Genomic DNA, 21,561 nt, shown 5'->3' with positions numbered 1-21,561 from the left:
AAGTCAACCAAAACATATATTTTTTTCAAGAACATGTTCCCAGCAGGCCCACTAGTTGAAACACAGCATTCTGATTCATCTTGCGTTTGTGGAATATAAATTAAGCAGCAAAATGCACTCGTTTTTTTTGCCATCTAGGGCGGCCATTTTGTCTTCTGTGGACTGAAAATGAGCAGTTATGATGTAATTTTCAGTCCACAGAAGACAAAATGGACGCCCCCAGAGATGGCTAAAAAAAGAGTGGATTAACACTTATTCCACAACCGCAATATTTATCAGAATGCCCAGTTTCAACTAGAGGGCTTGCATAGAACGTATTCTTCATTCAAAAAATGTGTTGACTTTCGCTTTGAATAAACAAAAGTATTAAAAAAAAAAAAAAAAAAGCAACCCTGCTTTAAAGAAGAAGTCAACCCCCCAAAAATAATTTGCAATAATATGTTCTATGTTCCTTCACTAGTCCAAACATGGCCTTTTGATTGATATTGCATTTGTGGAATATGAGTTAAGCAGCAAAATCCACCCGTTTTTAGCCATCTCAGGGAGCGGCCATTTTGTCACTTTCTGTCAACTGAAAATAACGCATGGCGCAGGTAACGACCAATCACGGCTCACCTGTTTTCTGAAGCTGAGCCAGAAAAAAATGGGTTGACTTCCAGCTTTAAAACAAATGGAAATTAATTGCATTTTAAAGTCTATACACTACAATGAAACTAAATATTGCTGGCGTCGCAATTTGGTAAATGTAATTTTTTTTCCCACAAATCTATACTGTTATTCAGTCCACATGCGTGGGTGTTATTATCATAAATAATTGAGCAATCTTAAGTGTTGAAAATAGCTTGCTCTCTTTGACAATGCAATGTTAAAGGTTGAAGCAACAGCATTTTTGGGGTCTTGTGAAAAGTGATGATTTTGGACTTACGAGGATTTCCCCAATGCCAGCAACCACATGAACCAATAATGAAAAAATGCTAAACTATTATAACCCAAGTCTGAAGTAACAAAAATGCTGTTAAATTCCAGTGATGTAAAATACTGGCCAATGATAAGCTGCTCTTGGTGTCCTTTGTGTATTTGCCGTTAAGACATAGCAGCAGCAGGATAGTGTTGATGACATTGTGGTGCTTCACTGTTTAAAGTCTGTTTAAACACTTTTGTTTCTCACACAAACATGGCAGATTACCCACAGGAATGGGATTTCAAACTTGTGATCGTAGGCTATTACAGAAGCAATTAAAGTGGGACGCACCAGAGGCCTTGGTATGCTTTCGCTGCACTCGTGTGTCGCCGCCTAATGAGGCCTAATTAAAAGGCTAGGGGCTTTCCTATGGGCGCAATGTCACTTTGTGGGCTCCACAGCTGACCGTGAGAATCTGCATTGTACAAATTACTGAACGTCTTCTTACTCCATTTTCTAGTTATTCAATCAACGTAAGGGCACACACACAACCAAACTAATAATGAATTTCTTCACACATATAATGTTCAAGCTCCTGGGTGAGCTGAAGTGTACCCTGAGAAAACCTTGGCATTGGAGAAACATGCAAAGTCCACATAGACTAGCCTGAGCTAACATTCAAACCATTTGACTTGAAGGAAAATCACCAGCAGCACTGAGCTGGCCTTCAACACTATATATTTCAATATATAGTCATACAAACAGATTTAAAAAGGACAAGGTAGCAATTCAAATTAAAGTTGAACTTTTTACCACACCTTTTATTGTGGTGAATGTATATTTTTGGCACGGCATGTCATGATTCTGTTTTGTTTTTGTTGTTGTTGTTTTTTAACAGTTAGTTTTGTTCATGTTAATGTCTTTTTCCTCATGTGCTTTTATGTCTTCCTTGTTAGCTTTTGTTTCCACCTGTGCTCATGGTCCCTTGTGTTAACCAAACAGCTCACTCCAACCCTTTGTGTCTTAGTTTGCTTGTATTTCGTTCTCTGCTTGTTTTCTGTCTTGGTCGGGTCACTGCTTCTTTTGGTGGTTCTGTCAGTACCTGTTTGTAAGTACATTCCTGATTTTTTGGGGGTTTCCCACTTAGTTTCTAGATTTATTTCTCCTTTTAATTTAGCTTTTTTTTTAAACCAAGTGCCCTTTTTGCCTTTTTGTTCTCTTTGTATTAAATGACTTTTGAGTTCATCCTGCATTGCTTCCCTGCATTTAGGTCCACCTTTATGCCACTAGCATAAAAACAACTTGTGACAGCACACGCTATTGAATTACATATGTGTTTAGTGTAATATTAGTGAAAGTTTAGTTGGAATCGCAGAGGGAAGCCCGTTTAAAATTAGAGGCGGACCGGCCTATGGACGGGTACTATTTTTTTTTTCCCAGCGGAAAAAAAGGTGAGTGACGGACAACGGAAGCGTACCCACGCTGCAGACGGATGACGAATAATGGACACTCAATTTTTAGTAAAATGCCCAGCTCTGAAATCTGAATATTAGTATTATGAAACGGTTATGGATTTGAAAACGGTCATATTTTAGGATAGAGTTTAAAGCTGATCTAGACAGAGCCACATGTCAATAACTGATTTTTAAATTGAGCAATGGGTTCCTCATGGAGTTTATCCAAAATATCATCACATACAAAAAAGTATTTTTTGAGATGAACAATTGAGCGCGCGGTATATCTCCATGATTCCTTTCAACACATTTACTTATGTCGTCTCATTCACAAAATGATTAATGAAATAGTGCTGGGAAAGTTACTTCCTAAATGCCATACATAAAAGTGGTGGCCTGTGCAGACCAGCCAGTCATGGGCTCAATCACGCCATCACCGTGAACTAGATTGAGAGAGAAGTTCAGTGGGCTGAGTATTTTGGATGGCTGGAAAGCTTTGCATTTGTACTTTAGAGAATCTTACTTCCCGATGCCTTAACATGTTAGCATTATTATTAGCCTGCGTATTCTGAGCCTACAGGCTTCTTTACTCTTCTTTTATTATTGTTATCATTATTATTATTATTATTATCATCATTATCGTTATTATTCTTATTGTTGAAATTGTTTTTGACAGATGACGAATGCATTATGACCTTGCCAGCTGTTAAGTCATGGCTGCCAGTTGCTCAATAAAGTGTGAGCACTTCCATCTTCAACAAGCAAATTATTCAACGGTCATATTAAAAAACAAAGGGGAAAAAATCCAGTGTCTGTCCATCTAGTTTGTCATTTATTTATTAACAATTACTAGTTACAAGTACTACTACAATATAAAATACTATTGTTATAAATTGTCTAATAAAGATGACTGGTCAAAATGGTGCCACCTGGGCTATAATGTCATTATTTTGATACATAATAATTACCTTAAACTTTTTTTCAGGTCATCAAATGCCATTTACCATTTGCAGGATTATTATTATACACATTGCTTAATCATCGAAAGTTGGACATTGACTTTTCAAGGAGTACTGTGTTGCTTTAACATTTATAAAAGTGGAAAATGTGGGTCTCTCCTTCCAGTACAGATACCGATACTGATGCAGAGTTTGCATTACCGCGGACGCTGTGTTGATCCGCATGTCGATATCCCGCTTCCCTCACTCATAAACAAGACCTTAATATACTTCAACTCCTCCACCTAGACCCGGAGAGAGCATTCCAGCCTTTTCTGACTGACTACGTACTTAACTTTGCTGACTGACTAAATTGGTGATTCTTTCCCAACCGCTTCGCACTCGGCTGTTAACCGCTCCAGTGAGAGTTGTATTTATTTGGCTCTACCCCTTGAGATGAGCCATCTCATTATAGAGGAACACAAAGGCAACACCAATAACACATCTCTGCCCACAGTTACCCACCCCTCCCCAATGGGGTTCCATTTGTGCCAAAAATATGTTATGTATCGATGATACGTGTCTATGGGGTTCCATTTGTGCCAAAAATATGTTATGTGTCGATGATACGTGTCAATGTTATACGTCGATGATACGTGTCTATGTAATGTGTCGATGAAAAGTGTTTGTTAGACGTCCATGATGTGTCTATGTTATGTCGATGATACGTGTCTATGTTATGTGTGGATACGTGTCTATGTTATGCGTGGATGATAAGTGTCTATATATGTTAGACGTCCATGATAAGTGTCTATGTTAGACGTCCATGTAAAGTGTCGATGTTAGATGTCAGCTTCAGAAAACAGGTGAGCTCTCACGACGTAAATCTCCAAGTCTAACTGTCCTCAGCCAAACGCGGGTCCGGAGATATCCGCAAAACTCCACTGTGGCCGGAGTTTTGCGTTTTCAATGAAAAAACTCCGGGGACGTGTGGGTGATAGGGCTAACCGCAGGCTAATAGCCGCCGTTTGCAAAAACCTCAGCTACGTGTAGACAAGGACTAAGGTAGCTCAATTAACGAGCATGAGACTCTTTGAGTGCCCACTCACACTAGGTAATCTGCATCGTCATCAAGCACACTTGGCCTCTTTAAGGCCTAGATTGACCAACAGTGACAGACGCTTCCCCCCTGTGGCGTCCGGCCTGCTGTCGGCATGTCACGCTGGAGGAATACACCGCAACGACAGAGAGCGACGCTGACCATTAAAGTACATTCTGCGCATGCATAAGATGTAATACGCTTCGCTACCATCGGCGCCGGTAGTCATCATTTCTCATAGTTAGAAAAATCCAACCGGAAAGAAGAGGTGAGTGACAGCGGTGGATGGGAAAAAGATCACAACAGCAAAGTTGTGATGATGAGGGGTTGATGATAACACAATGACATAAAAGAAATGCAAAGACGTAAAAATACAGTATAATTTGGAGTCCGAATTTTAAGATGGTACATCTTTTCAGGGGTCAATTCCAATTCTGCTTGCAATATAAAAGAAGCAGCCATTGTATACGATTTTACATATTGTTGTTTTCAGAGTTATAGCAGTGTTGACAAGCGTGAGTAAAGTCAATAAGTAACAATGACGGTTACATTAAGTGGTTGATGTGAAGTATTGGGGTCAAAAGACCTCAGAGAAGACGCCACTCCTTATAATCTGATCAAATGATTGACTTTAAATACAAAATGTATCAACCTCATGCGCACATTATACGTGCAGTGTAACAACAATCGGTAGCTCTGAAATGGATCCATTATTATGAGTAATTAAGAAAGGCATTTGAAGGGGGAATTTTTGGTTGAGGAGGTGTGGTAGATATTTCATCCAATCAGAGTACTTTGAATAATTAAACTGATCAACTTAATTAGCTTAATTAAGTTGATTTGACTACGGATCACTGCCATATGGTGCAGGGAAACAAAAAGAGAAGGGAACTAATTAAAAGTAAAATAATGAGGATTTTAATTAACTGGTTCCCCAGACATCAGCAAGTGGGGGATGCGGAGTTGTAATTAAAAAGTCCTGTTGTGCTGGCAACATTCTACCCCTCCCTGTTTTAATATTGGCAAGGGCTCCATCCATCTAATTAAATCTGTAAATGAATTAGTAACATTGAAGGTCCCTGCCTTAGTTTGGCATCCAACCTTTGGATGCAAATCTTTAAGATATTTTTATTTCTTTATGCACAGGAGGGGAAAGAAAGATTGAGGCGTTTTTTTATTTTATTATTTTTTATTTTTATTTTTTATATACAACAAAGGAAATGTTCAACCGGAGAAGAGCAGCAAGGGCAAACTTGTGTTTGACTCACCTGACCTTTTAATTCTACTAAATTGAGAGATGACTATGACTAATGTGCAGGTCGGCTTCATAAATTACCTTATCTTTACAATACACAGTGTCAAAGGCAATTACAGCAAAGATTAGTATACACTAATACCAGAGCTGGGCAGTCCGTCCCTGGGCCGGCCCAAACGGATGCCCATTTTTGGGGTAGAGGGGGGGCGGGATGACAAATTTTAAAAAATGGCTGGGCTAAGCATGGCCTGAAGTTGATTTTAGTCCGGCCCACTAATCGGCCCTCATGCGTGTGAAGTGCTCGCGAGGCGGTCAGATTTCATCTCAGCCTACTCGGTGAAAGGCTTCTTATTAGGCTTCTTCCTACCCCCTCGTCGGCGCGAGCGAAAACTGCTGTTATAGGGATTGTGGTATTGCCCCCCCGCCCCCTCTTGTAATGGTATGCACCAGTTGCAGGTGGGAGGCACGGGTTACGTGATGTGACAATAAGGAAATACAAACACGCTTGAACGCACGTTGCTGTCTCACGTCTCTTCTTACACAGACAACTGCCGCATTGATTCACATGACCGACGCATTGTGCTGTTGGCGACAGGTCTGCAACACATGCCGTGCGCACATCAGGAATTGTTGCTGCTCTGATCAGTCCATTATGTCACATGTTGCGATGACATACAGTTTACCAACCGGAGAAGGATGCACCACGCAGCTCGTTGCTGCTGCTGCAAAGCAACTAGTTTGGCAGCGGCGTGGGTGTCATGTCAAGAAGCAACTCACCCACGTTCCCCCTTAGCACCTCCTTCCAGATCGTTTTCGCAATAAAATTAAATGCATCGTCTAGTCATCTCGGTCCCTTTATGGTTGTAGCAGGCACAATATCTATTGTTGTCGCTGTCTTTTTGAAGCGACGCCCCCCGACTTGGAACGTTTTCTGGTACGCTTTTATTTTGAAGGTGAAGGAGGGGAAGTGTGGAAAATAAATAAGTAACTTGTTGACTGCGACCTCTGGCCATCTGTTGGACCTAAATAATTATACAATACGACAAATCCCACTCCAAGGCTCGCAATGCAAGTAAGCACACGCAGTTGGGTAAGTAGTAAAGTACTGCTGGCCCATTTGAAGCGTCTCCACAGTGGGTTCGAACTGTAAATTAGCTAGCTAATGACCTTTAAAAAGCATCTCTCCCACAGACGGATTTTTTTTTTTTTTTTTTTGGGTTGCGGGGGCGGGGTATGGGGCGGGGGCCGACAATGTTTATGAATATTGCAGGTGATCACGGCCGGAAACCCAGGTCAAGGGTGGAGGGTTGCGGTCGGACCGGCAAAAAAGGGGCAAGTGCGCAGCTCTGACTAATACATGTATTTTTTTAATGCATACAGAATGCTAATATCCTGTAGGACATTTGAGGCAACATAAAACGTCATTTGTGAGCAAATATATGGACCCAGTCTAACATTTTTAATACCCTTGCTATATTTTGAGTTAAAATGAATTTCCATTTGGCCAATGGTCCATTTAGCAATAAATAATAAGATGCCAAAAGTAAAAGTATTTGCAACAGTATTGTCACTGTTTTATTTGAACAAACACCTGTTTTTAAGCCAGTGCTTCTCAATTATTATGCCCTCCGCCCACCCCCACTCCGGAAGAAGAAACTATGTTGCGCCATCGCAACTCTCCATTGCAACTATCAGAGGTGGGCATTTTACTAAAACTTGCTGGGCCGTCAAGTGCCATCCATTTGCAGCCTAGGGACTACCCTTCCAACATCAATCTATCCATCTATTTGTCAAACCGGACCAAGAGAGTAATCACCTGTTGGTCAGTTCGTTTATTATTTTAAACGCACTTCCGTTAGAGTTTTCGTCGACCAACTTCTCCCTCCTCCTATATTGCTGAAGTGCTTGCGAATAGCCTCAGTGTTGGTGTTTTTCTCTTGCGCCTGATAATACGTTCAATCTTCAACAAAAAAACAAAATTCTTTACAAACTTACTAACCCCTAATGAGAACTTTTCATACATCTCACTTTGATGTGTGAGGCAAAAGAAAACAGGCGGCTGATAAGACAGATCGAAACAGCGACAGAGACATTTTAACATTTTTCTTTGTCATTCATTGTCATCAGTCGGTCGGAATATTGCCAAATTTCAAGCAAAAAAGAAACAAAATGATGGAAATGGCTTACCTCTTCGATGTAGGCAGTGGCTGGCAAGGGATCGGGATTGTCATCTGTGGGACCAATGAAATGTTTACTTCATGTGAAGGTAAAAGGCTTAAACCTTGCTGGCATTAAACTGGTCTTTTGGGCATCCGCACAAGATGACCAATTATTCACATTTATCCTTTAGTTTTTGGTTTTGGGAAACAAATAAAGAATGCATCCTTCATATGTGGACGGTCGTAGGATCTGGAGTCGTTTCTGCCAGTTCCAGAGCAGCGGTGTTTACTCGGCATGTTTTTTTTCTGAGATAAACAGCACTAACAGGAGTCGTCTGCAAGCGCGCTTCATTGTTGACCCTCTTCCAGTTCACGATGTGACGTCACGCGGTCTAAAAATAGCACTTGTGCGGCACGCTATACATCCCCTTTTAGGACCTCTTAGCTGTCCAACAACATGCCTGATGTAAATCAGGACCCATTAGTTGACCAAAAACAAGCCTGATGTAAAATATACGAATCAAGCAGCAAACAAAACAATAATCATCTGTCAGGTTATAGGCGATAAGACGATTACATAGACGGACAAAAACGCACTTCCCCCTATGCTTTGGCCATCTTTTTTTTTTTAAGTTTCCCGTCTATTATCGCCTGCAAAGCGGACGTCGGTCATGAACAAACAGGTCCGTCGGTTAGACGTAATTCCCATCACTGGCAAGTTGTGGCAACTATAAATACTATCATTTGCCTATGAAATCGTAAGGACACATCTGCATAGCATTGTAACCTTATTAACATTAAAGAAAAAACAAACACAAAAAAAGAAATATAAATCTGATGAATAACTTTTTGTTAACATTGTTTATACTCCCTGCGCACTGACTTTGAAAGCGCCACTGCCACCTACTGTAGCAAATATGCAATTACACTTTATTCAACTACATAAAAAAAAAAACTCACACGCGTCCCCCCACTGGCATCACACCGCACCCGTGGTACCCAGGGTGACCCGTCCTCCCATTTGAGAAGGGCTGGTTTAAGCATATCCAGTATAAGCCTCTTACATTTATAATTGATAACAAATCTTCCATTTTTTTCTTTAAAATCCATGTTGCAAATCATTGTAGGCCAGGGGTGTCCAAGTCATTTTTGTCACAGGCCACTTTGTAGTTACCGCTTCCCTCAGAGGGCCAGTATGACAGAGAAAACAAATTAATGTTTAATCGTCTCATCATATTATTACACATACACAACAAATTAATGGATTACTAGTTTTGAATCAGAAGTCAGGGTTAATAGTTTGTTAAATTATTGTTCAAGTAACTATAAAAAGGGTAACAGAAATCCTGCAAAATCTCAATGTTATCATTTATCACACATGACAATTCGAAGGTTTGATACAGATTTTAGCAAGGATCATGGAAGTTGACACACTGATTTGTTTTCGTGGGCCACATAAAACAATGTGACGGGCCGGATCTAGTCCTCGGGCCTTCGGTTTGACACCTGTGTTGTAAGCTACTTCTCAAAACGGTAAACAAAAATATATTCAAGTAGCAATTACTTTTTACTATTTCTAACACATTTTCTGTTATTTCTATCCAGAAATGAATCTAATAAATTATTAAACTAATTCAGTGCAAATTCACAAGGACTCCAAATTTGCCCAGGGCAGGAATCCTTTGTTTGGTCCATTATGTTAAAACAATATTCACAGCCGCAAACCGTGTGTGTAAATGAATATCTCATAGACTCAAAGTGCACGTTGAGGCCTAATCTGTAGCATAATTAAAGCAGAACTGCCAGATGCCTGTTGGGACTTTAAAGAGGGAACTATGCAATGTCAACATGAGGACTGCAGTGTAGAGCAGCTGTCGTTCTATGATCCCACCATCGACTGCTGCCCATCACTTTCCTATCTCTGTCTTCATTAGTGTGTATTTCAGTTAGTTTTGGACTTGTGTGTGACATCACCTCTTACATGAGGCAGAGGAGAAGTGTCCCACTAGGACCCACGAGGAGTACAGGCTTTCATTAGCACTCTGTAATTAGGAACAGATGCAATTCGCAGCGCAGCACCCACCTCCGACAGAGGCTCACATGCAAGAAACTACACACGAATACAAAAACTGTACTTCGGTTACTGATATGTCCTGTTTCACCTAAAGCAAACTCACTAGCAGACTTATTGGGATGCAGTCCCTACTTAGATATTTTGCACTCAGGAATGAACAACAAATAATTGTTTTTGAAACTAAGAAACAATGCAGAAGGTCTGCAGTGCATTCATTTCAGAAAGGACGCTTGAGGTTAAACTTATTACATGATTCAAGATAGTCCGAATGACTGATGAATGATCCATTTTGACTTTTGTAGTCATTTATGGTGAAGTAGTGCATTTACTTGACTTTGGTGCACGCAGCATGGGTTCAGTAACGGTGTGAATGTGAGTCTCTACAGTACACACAGTATGTGCCCTGTTGACTGACTGGCAACCAGTGCAGGGTGTGGTCTGCCTTTTCGAGGAAGCCAGCCGGGGTAGGCTCCCCGTGTCCCTAAACAGGATAAGGGGTATAAAAATTAGATGGGCGGCAGGTAGCACATCTAAATCAAAATCTGAAATCTTTAAACACTGAGCAGCAACAGCCTATGACACATCTAAGTATTCAAGTTAAAGACAAGTTGTCATTACAGTACATATATACACTTTTTGTGATGAAAAAAAATACATTCAATAACAGTTACAGTTATTGCTAACTATATTAAAACTATTTATATAATGAAAAAAAATACAGTAACTTTCAAAAATCCTTATGAAATTGTATACACTTTTTAGGCATTGAAATTTTTGAATATCCAAAAAGCATATTGTAACGAATTGGGTTATCTGTGTTGTGGTCGGATTTGCGTGTTGCTGAGTTGTTATGTTTCCGAGGTTCGTGAATGCATCGTACGGCAAGCGAGTGGAGCAGCGGAGAAAGAAGAGCGCGAGGAGTTGTACTTGGATTAATAAAAACGTGATAATTAAACTACGTCTGACGTCTGTTCCTGGAAGACGCTACAATATGATAAATCTCGCTATTTAAGTTTGACGTTTTTGCTCCCTCGTCTAAGAAACATTCACAGTCGAATGATGCTGTTCATGTTAGACGTGCTACCTGCCGCCCATCTCATGTAGCAATGTCGGCACACAACTTTCGGACTTATAACCACGTACCTTTCCCCACCGGCGATTTTAACAAGACAGCCAGAATGTTCCCAAACAGGAGACCGCAGTGTACGGGGGGGACCTTCGAGCTCTGGCTCTTTTCTGGCTCTCACTGTTGTGCCGCCATTCTCCTCTCCCACATGCAACAGTCAATAGCGCTCGTGCGTAAGCTCGCGCTAATAAGTGGACCGAACCAAACATGCCATACCGAAACGTATTAATATATACGCACACACACCCCACACACACACACACACACAGCGGCTGAAATAAGTATTTAACGGTCACCACTTTTAGCACTAAATATATTCCTAAAGGTGCCCTGCGACTGGCTGGCGACCAGTCCGGGGTGTAGTCTGCCTTCGCCCGTTGACGGCTGGGATAGGCTCCAGCAACTCCCCGCGACCCTGTATAGGATAAGCGGTTTGGAAAATGACATGACATGACATATTCCCAAAGGTGCTATTGACATGACATTTTCACCAAGTGTCGGGAACAACCCAAGTAATCCATTCATGCAAAGAAAGCAGAACAAATATGCTCCAAAAATACCGGTAAGTTGTGTGTAATAATGTGAAATGACGCAGGGAAAAAGGATTGAACACATGAAGAAAGGGAGATGCAAAAAGCTATATAAAGCCAAGACAACACCTAGAATTTATCAATAATCAAACAGAAACCCAGCCCCTTGTCAGTGCAAATGAATAACAGTCAGTTGGTTCAGTCCTAATTGATGGCCTACAAAAAGGTCTTATTGCCAAGGTGTGAGTAAAGGCACATTTCAAAATGGGTAAGAGTAAAGAGCTGTCGCAAAACCATTGCAAACCAATTGTTGCAAAACATAAAGGTGACAATGGTTATAGGCGCATATCTATGCTTCTGAATGTTCCAGTGAGCTTAGTTGGAGCCATAATACGTAAGTGGAAAGCCAATCATACCACCATAAATTTGCTTCAATCAGGTGCTCCTCACAAGATTTCTGACAGAGGAGTGCAAAGAATAATCGAACGAGTTGTCCAAGAGCCAAGGACCACCAGTGGAGAGCTTCAAAAAGACCAGCCAATGCCTCACTGCAGCCTGTCTGTAATTTTGTTGAGAAGCCATAAGTCCACCATATTTGTACTTATCCATACGGCTCGGGCTCCATGTGTCATGTTTTTCTGGATTATATATATTTTCTTGTTATGGCTTGTTTTCTTGTGTCCTGTCTTTCTCGTTGGATCTTCGGTTTGCATCCGTTCTCGTCAACCCGGTCCTTTGTGTCTCCCAATCACATCCCTCAGCCTCTGTTTTTTTTTTCCAGATGTTCATCGTTGTCTCGTCAGTTGGCTTGTATTTAGTTTCGTGGTTTCTTTCACTTTGTTATATCGTTGTCAATGTCATGTTTTCTTGTCGCTATGTTTGCTGGTGGGGTCACTGATGGTGTTGTGGTACACTCGCCTGACTTGTGTGCGGGCAATGTGAGATCGGTTACTGGTCAGTGATGGTGTCTGTGTGTGCCCTGTGACTGGCTCTCGACCAGTTCAGGGTGTAGTCTGCCTTTCGCCCAAAGTCAGCTGGGATAGGCTCCAGCACCTCTCTGCGACCCTGTACAGGACAGGATAAGTGGCGTTGAAGATGACACGTTTGCTAATGATTTTTTTTTTTCTTTAGGGTACTTTCAGTTTTTTTTTGTTTTTTTTTAGAACTTTGTTGATTGTCTACTTAGAGCTTTCCTTAGTACCCTTGCTAGTGTTTTTGTTAATAAATTGTTTAGTTCAGTACACCTTGCATCCCTGCTTTTAGGTGGCTTCATTCTTTATTATTTAGGTGACTTCACTTGAGTTGAATATCAAGACAAAACTAGATACGCTGTCGAAGCCTTGCTAAGCCCAATCCAATATGGCCACCACATACTGTAGTTCCCATCAAAGACAGGAGCCACTCAGGCAGAGCCAAACAGGAAATGAAATGACTTTAACAGTAACGTCGTTTAAACGGTATTGGCTGTGGGCAGTGGAATTCAGTGTGCATTGCAGGACGACAAATTGCATGTTACACTTTTAGTAAGAGTCTATTTGCGATATTCTGAGAGCCCAATTCGGAAGTACATCGTTGTTTGAGAGACCAGAGATAACTAATTAATTTACTCATCAATAACTGTATACTATGTATCCTGATCATTTAAAACCAGATAAATATATTCATCCATCCATCCATTATCTGTACCGCTTCTCCTCACAAGGGTCGCGGGGCGTGCTGGAGCCTATCCCAGCTGTCTTTGGGCAGTAGGCGGGGGACACCCTGAACTGGTTGCCAGCCAATCGCAGGGCACACGAGACAAACATCCGCACTCACAATCACACCTAGGGGCAATTTAGAGTATCCAATCAACTTACCATGCATGTTTTTGGAATGTGGGAGGAAACCGGAGTGCCCGTAGAAAACCCACGCAGGCACGGGGAGAACATGCAAACTCCACACAGGGAGGCCGGAGCCGGGATCGAACCCACGACCTCTGAACTGTGAGGCGGACGTGCTAACCAGTCGGCCACCGTGCCGCCCGATAAATATATTATTTATTAATATTACTTTTATTATTATTTTCATTATATTTCAGCGTCATAATTTGATTTTTGTGCCATAGAAAAATTAGTCTTCAGCGTTTTCAGGACCCCCCCAAAAAAAGCATCCATGCATGACGCCATGGGAGAGGCTAACGGCAGAGGTTTCATAATTCATAAACATTATTTAAAGCTCATTAGTTCGCTAATTTGATTGGATACTCTAAATTGCCCCTAGGTGTGATTGTGAGTGCGGATGTTTGTCTCTGTGTGCCCTGCGATTGGCTGGCAACCAATTCAGGGTGTCCCCCGCCTACTGCCCAAAGACAGCTGGGATAGGCTCCAGCACGCCCCGCGACCCTTGTGAGGATAAGCGGTACAGATAATGGATGGATGGATAGTTCGCTAATTTCCTATTCACATTCACTTACCGGCTGAGAGTATCATGAGTGGATTGAATTGTTTACAACTGTTTAAGTGTCAACCAAGATAGCATTTAGCTGTCAGCACAGTGACCATCGGTCACCAGACTAGAGAGCCCGCTCTGTGCAGTCAATGCAGACTTCAAAACAAAATTTGTCAACAAATGTAACTGCCTTGAGAGCATCATACTTGGTGGCTAACTGCTTCGCTAAGGTGATAAAGTCATTCAATATTGATGGAAAAAAAACACTGTGGAAACTGTGGCAAAAATACTAGGCAAGAACAAGAAGTGATGTCTAGAAGATTCAATACTTGTGACTAAGGCAAGAGCAAGCAGAGGAATAATCCGACAAGAAGCAAACAACTTGGCAGTCCTTTTATAAATGGCTGACTGCAATGAGCGACAGATGTGCCGCTGGAGAGAAACTCCCACCACTCCGGCTGGAAGGAGGAAAAAAAAAAACTACACGCAACAGGGACATGACAGTTTGGGGTAGGAAGACCGTAGTTCGGGTCGAGAGTTACTCATGGCCGTAGCCCAAGAACTTTCCTGGCCAGTCAAAAGACTAATCATAAAGACTACCTTAGTGATATCATGTGAGTAGGTTCGGGGCTGCTGGTCAAAAATAAGACTACAATGGTGAATAAGCTGGCCACATAACCCGGGTTCCCCACCATAACGAGGTGGGTGAGGTAAGGCCGGTTCGTGACCCAAAAATAAGGGTGGATTAACCATGGAAGAGGATGTAGAGCAGGGGTGTCAAAGTCAAATGGACAGAGGGCCAAATAAAAAATTTTGCGACAAGCTGAGGGCCGGACTGATAGAATGTTCATTGAAATTTTTTTAAATTTCCAGAATGGATCGGGTCCTTCGCGCCTTCTGATGATGTCACGATTTATATTTCTGTAATATATTTCTTTGCGTCTATGTTTGTCACCCCCCGAGCTGTTGTGATTTTATGTTCGGAGTTACTAAATAAAAATAAAATAAAGTACATTACTGCTACTTTTGCGAGGCAGCTCATACACTTCCGCTTATGACCCGAAAAGAAGCCGCTGCCCGTCTTGTGAAACAAGATCACTGGAACGTTTGCATTTCTCCTGCCAAACTGGAAACAATTTTCTGGTTGACTCGGGCTGCAAGATTGTATGAACTGTGCATAATGTGAAGTAAAGTGGAGAGAATATGATTGGTTTGATGTCTCCAGCTAACTCTATTTGTGAGTGGCAAGGTATGAATGTGGGTGCTCCTGTCAGAAACGACAGGCCCGTATTCCACTTGACACGTCTATTTATTGTGGTCTGCAACAACACAGACAACGAATAACCTAGCAACATCATCCAATGCATATCCATTTGTTAACAATATGCCTAAACATTACAATTCACTGTATTAAGAAATTAATTAGCCAAACAATACATACAATACACATTCACACGTTTCATCACTAGCATAGTTAGCATACTAGCCGAAATAACTAACTAGTGTTCATCAACGTGACATCACTCACAAGAATATATCCAGGCTATTATGTACAGCTGTTACCTGACACGAACCTAAATTATTAAACTCGCCTTTTAACATTTACACACAACAACAAACGTGGTGAAACACAGAAAATCTGCAACTACTGAGTTTGCTGGCACGAACAAACTACAAGTGTGTCGCAGGAAGAAAAAGGAAAGAAATGTCACTCGCTATCCAACACTTAGTGCCCGAGGAGCGTTCCATGCCTGCTCACATTGTGGGACAGCTCAGCACTATATCGAAACTCAATGAATTGATCAAATGCCAACAATTACTAATAATAAAACGTGAGATTTCTAACATGAAGTATTTCTTAATAAAGCGTGTTTTACTCCGAATAACTTTTCACCACAATCCGATTCTGAAAGCCACGAAAAGTGACGTGAAGTCTTCAGTCAGCACGTAGACACTCGAAGGACTAGCCTCGCAAAAGTAGCGGTAATGTTCGTTATAACAACAGCCAGGGGGTGGCAAACATAGATGCAAAGAAATATGTTACAGAAATAGTGTAACGAATTGGGTTATCTGTGTTGTGGTCAAATTTGTGTCTTGCAAAGTTGTGTTGTTTCCGTTGTGTTGTTTATCGTGCGCCTCGCTGGATAGGAGGGGATGCGAGCAGAGGACGAAGAGGAAAGCCGTTGCTCTTTTTTGACTGAACGGTTGTCGTATTGTATTGGCGTCAGCTGCGGCCCACAATAGCCATTTGGACTAATGAAAACGTGATAATTAGACTAAACGTCTGTGTCTGTGTCTTGGAAGACGCTACAATATATTTTAAAGCGTGACGTCATCGGCAGGCGCGAAGAACCCGATCACATCTGCTACCCACACCGGCTTGCTGCGGTCTGCGGGCCAGATCTAATAATAAAGCAATATCATCCCAGGGGCTGTAGAGAACCTTCCCGCGGGCCTTGACTTTGACATATGTGATGTAGAGGAACTAGTAGCAAGCATAGCTTGTGGGCTTAACTGCTTTACTCGAGTCCTAACTCCTCGAAACAAGGAGCCAGTGTAACAGGTTACAGTATATTATTAATTTCACCAAAACACTTGTATTGCTGTTGGGATTGAATGTATATTTTCTTTATTTTGTTACTGTTTATACCTGTACATTAATGACATAAGCTGGTCTGCGTGCTGCTGGGAGCGATCGCGTCGTGACGTCACGCTGCGTGTGCGAGCCCGGTCACTCTTGTTATCTCGTACTCCATGTGGCCGAGGTAAGACACATGCGTCGCTCTCTCCCGATAGCTGCACTAATTCACGTGGTAGAACTCGGTGTTCCGACAAACGGGGCGTGCTGCGGTTATTAGTGCTTTTAATGGAGATACTGTGGGTGATTTTGGGCATGTGTTGTAGTCGCGGGGAGACATTTGGGGCCATTGTCTGTCGACGGACTTAGCTAATGTTGCTAACACCGATTGGCGCGCACCTTATCTGCGTTGTGATCTCCAGGGGAGCCAGCAGGGCTGTAGGAGTTGCACACCAGTCTCACATGTCATTATATGTACACAGATATGTTTTTTTTTATTGCATATTTTGCTGTTGTTGTTTTCCCTGACTCTCGTACTCGATGTGGACGAGGGGAGCCAGCAGGGCTGTAGGAGTTGTATACCAGTCTCACGTGTCATTATATGTACACAGGTCAACAAATAAAACACCGTGTGAGACCCAGTTTGAGTCTACTTGACCATCACACAGAATACAACGCAGAGAACCGGTTACACCAGCATGGCGACTCCGTCGCAGAGATCCGCGAGCGCAGTCTCCTGCCGACCTACCAGCTGTCCTTGGGTGGCCAGGGCCTTCTTAATCCGTTCTGAATACCCAGAGTCCATGGTAGGATTATTCTATTGAGATTCCAATACCCGGAATCAATGAGGACTCTACAAGCAGGGACTCAAGATGGAATTTGACAATTTTTTTTATTTATAACAACAAAAACAAAAACTCGCAAGACCGACAAAGTACAACTAAGAGCGCTGGTATACAAGAACCAGGAAAACGTGAATAACTAGTCACTTGCAAAAGGCAAGGAGGCAATGAGCGGCAGGTGTGCCACTGGAAGGAACTGCCCACCACTCCGGCTGGAAGGAGAAAACAAAACGGGAAAGGGACATAACAAAAATGGGCGTCCATTCAGACCATTCCGTCACTGGGACGGAATGCCCATCTGCTTGTGACATCCCCTTATCTAAACTCCCCAACTGGGCAAGGAAAACTCAAAACACCAATCGGGTGATTTTTTTTAACTTTAAGAAGGGACCACAGATCGGGGTATCTCCCTTCCAGGATGACTAGGCTGTGGCAGTAAAACAGGCCTACATGTAGTTTAATTAAATGCCAGAATACAAGAATAAGTCTTGAGTCGGGAGGAATACCTGTTAACAGCTTTCCATATCATAAATCGTATGCATTATCCGCTCTGTCGGATCCCATTTGAGAATATTTGTGTTCTATTCAAATAATGACGGTACAGCATTCGTTACTTAAATCTGTCTACCCTTTGCAATACAATGAATTAACTGGGCTAGAATTATTGATCTTGCGGTATTTTGACCAAAGCATGTCACAGACATGTTTTTAAGACACCTGTAAACTGATGTTTTTAAGACACCTGCAAATTGTGAATTAAAAATATTGTTCAATATTTCTGTATCTTTCTTCTGACTAAGCATTCCTGTCTTTTTAAAGAGTCTTTTCACTCAGTCCAATTTTGAAAAATTGGTGCTTAATCAGGCTGACCATAATTGCCCTAGAATGAAGGGCACAACACACTCATGTCGCGTACACAAAACCTCATCTTTAGGCTGTATTTCTTCTTAATAATGCAAATGTTTACCTTCATTTGGTTTTCTTATGAATGTAATTACACCACAAAATATAATTGCTATTGGTTAACCTTCAGGTTCTAACTAGATCCAAGGACGTAGGATCCATTTGTGAATAAAATGAGAAAACGTGGATGATCCAGAGAGACACAATTCACATTTACAAAGGATAAAGCAACCATCTGTTGAGCAATTAAGCCTCTTCATTGGATGTGGGATAATGCAGTTTAATTTATCTTAACGCGATTGTCATCTGTGGGAAATTGCTTGTGAGCATTAAAAGCTATTGAAGCATTTTAAGAGCAAACAGAAGGTTTACCAGATGAGTCTGCAGCGTGGGAAGAGCATTCAATTTTGATCATGTTTCCCATGTCTTTCCTGATCATCGGGGTGTGAAATTTGAGTCATATTCTGTTTACATCTCCACAGTCCACTTGTCATTTTCTGCAAGTATTTCAGGCTCCAGACCCCCACAACTATAGTCATTGCAACCATTTTTCCCATGAGTTCCTCCATTTTCAGAGGTTCAGAAGTTACATCATTTACAGTATAGGAATGTATGAGATGCAGCCTATTTCAGACTAATTTTCACTCCCATTCACTCACACCTACGAGCACTTGAGAGTCTTAACTGAGTGTACGTGCTGTGGGAGTAAACCACAAAAGCACAGGCAGTGTATTAAAATCTGCAGAGAGGAGTCAACAGGACCAGTAGAGTAAATTCCTTACTCTGGTTGCTGTGAAGCAACAGTGCACCGCACTGTACCCCTTTATCACCAGTAACTGAAAAATTTCTATAAAGTATTAAATCCAAGTGTTATTTAAGCACTTGAAGACATGAACACTGAAAAGGTGCGGAGGAGAACACCATGGACTGTCCAGTCATAGCGTTAACAGTCATACATATTCACATCCACACCTATGGGTAATTTAACGTCTCCAATTAAATTAACTCTCTAGCTCTCTAGCTAGCTAACCAGTTCAGTTTTCTAAGAGTGTGTTTCTGAATTTTTGATCTACATAATAAATACCTCTACACTTGATGGCTTTCAAGTGTCAGCTGAAGCACTGTCATGTTGAAAGTTTTTTTTTTTTTTTAATGAACGCTTCAAATTAGCACACAATAGTGTTAGCTAACAGTGTTAGCAGTGTTAGCTTCTAATGACCAGAAGAAACTGAATGTTCGACTAATTTGTCAGCGTGACAAATTACTGTCTTTGTTGCATTTAGCTACTATTCAGACCCCTCTTGTGACTTTTTAAGCCACTAGCTCCAAATATACTTACTTTTACTGGAGACCATGAGCATCCCTCCCAGCAGCATGTCATGTTCGCCCCTATACGTCCAGACTACAAGAGAATTGTGAAGCTGCCACTGTGAAACTGTAAGTCATTGATTAGATTTTCACCAAGCTGCCAAATTACCTTTTTCAATTAGTGTTCGGATCTATCTATGCATTATGCGCATGCAGCATGCGCATTTCCAATATAGTCTTCCTTAATATTGTGATGATTCCTGCCCTCTGGAAGATGCTGATGTCACTAGCAGCTGTTTTTGTTAATGGTCTCATAGCAGCCTTTTTAGACATTTTTATTTTCTGTGCATTTGGTACTTGGGCCTTCGGTGGGGATTTACCTGACTTAATCCACCACTTAATGCCACCGCCATCACACCACAATTATAAAAATCATCAATGAAATATAAAAACACTATACAACAGTGTGTAACTACACAATGTACATCACAGTTCAGAATCAATATTTATGTAATGGCATGACAAAAACATTAAAATAAAACATGTAAATACATCATTCTTACCAGAGATGATGCAGATTGCTACAGTACAGACATATTTTGCTAGTCTAACTTGGCTTGCTTTAACCCACGAATGTGAGGACAGAAAAATGATGATGACAAACAGCATGTTGAATGTTAAAAAGGAATGTCTAAATCCTGGCCTAAAAGCTAAAAATGCAGGAAATAAAAGGGCAGTTGTCCCGTTGGCAAACCCAGCTGGCCACCAAGAGGGCACTTTTTACTGGCTCGTCTGATAGAAATCTCCTCTGACATTTTCCTCTCCTTTCTATCTCAAAGAGCTCTGGACTGACATTACAGTTAAGCATTTCAAAGGCCCAGTGAAATTGCTCTTTTTTAAATTTACCAAGGCCAGCTCTCCTGGGACTTGCAACTGGTAGAAATCACATAAAATAAGACATGAAAAGGTGTTTCAAAACCAACATTTTCCAACAGAGTTGGGAAAATGCAGTAATACAGGAGCACAATGAGGGAAACACAGGAACGGTACACTTATAGTCACAAATATTTCAAATTGAAAACGAGATCTCACTGCATTTCTATATTTTATTGACGTCTGAAAGTATTGTAAACATTAAAACATTAGCGGCTTTAAAGCAGTGTGAAAAAAATGCCTTTTGTAAAATGTAAAGAGGTTGCAAACATGTTCAATTAGAAAAAAAATAGAATCATCTTGTGTGTGTGTGTGGGGGGGGGTGAGTGCGTGTGAGTGTTGGTGTATTTTAACTACCGCATCCACATGATGTCTGAATATTGTCTCATGATGTACAGTGAATGTAAATTCCAACTCATTATTCTGGGAAGAGTATTCAAGATTACTCAATGCTGCACTCTGCTGGTAAATTAGTAGGAAGAACCAAACGCTGGTCTCGTTATTATTGCCTTTGTTTTACCCGCACTTATTTGAGACGTTATGAATTGTTATGTGGTTCATCTCAACAAACTCAAATTAGTCTCTTTTTGTAAACACCAGAAAAAAAGATGCTCGGCTATTTTTGGGGAATTTCCAAACAGCCAGAATCTCATCCATCCGTCTATTTATCCATCCATTTTTAAGTGGGACTTTGCCCATTAACTTTTAGTTGTAAGTTGTAACACAATTATGCAGAATTAGTTAGTTAAAAAAATACATACACGTTAACAAAATGGAACTTGTCTCCGCAGTTGTGTTAATTGAGTACTAAACTAAACTGTCCAAGATGGCCGCCGCACTGGGGAGACTTCGGGGTGAGTATCCCCAGTCTAGCTAATGTCCCTGTCCCAGATGGCCGCCGCACTGGGGAGACCTCGGGGCAATAACACTGGTCTACTGGAAATGAATGGTAAATTTTTGTGGGTTTTTTAAGTGTGAATGAGTTGAATGTGTGGAAAGTAGGAATTTTGGTGGTGCTGAAAAGCTGAATGTGA

At 41.3% G+C, this 21,561-nt stretch overlaps 1 long non-coding RNA gene across 1 annotated transcript in view; it reads right to left on the bottom strand.

Annotated features, from left to right (window-relative positions):
• Window positions 1-19,856, bottom strand: part of LOC147135141 (uncharacterized) — a 29,228-nt gene extending 9,372 nt beyond the window's left edge. Inside the window, exons 1-3 of the long non-coding RNA XR_015089908.1 lie at window positions 19,764-19,856; window positions 19,626-19,688; window positions 7,835-7,878 (exon numbers count right to left, since the gene is read on the bottom strand). This is a non-coding gene — a long non-coding RNA (uncharacterized LOC147135141). The remainder of the gene's footprint in view (window positions 1-7,834; window positions 7,879-19,625; window positions 19,689-19,763) is intronic.
• Between the last annotated feature and the right edge of the window lie 1,705 nt (window positions 19,857-21,561).

Source organism: Filicampus tigris, chromosome 15 (genome assembly GCF_054856515.1).
Source record: "Filicampus tigris isolate MCC_2025a chromosome 15, RoL_Ftig_1.0, whole genome shotgun sequence".
NCBI lineage: Eukaryota > Metazoa > Chordata > Actinopteri > Syngnathiformes > Syngnathidae > Filicampus > Filicampus tigris.
Note: the sequence above shows the minus strand (reverse complement) of the source record. Positions and strands in the feature narration are given on the sequence as shown.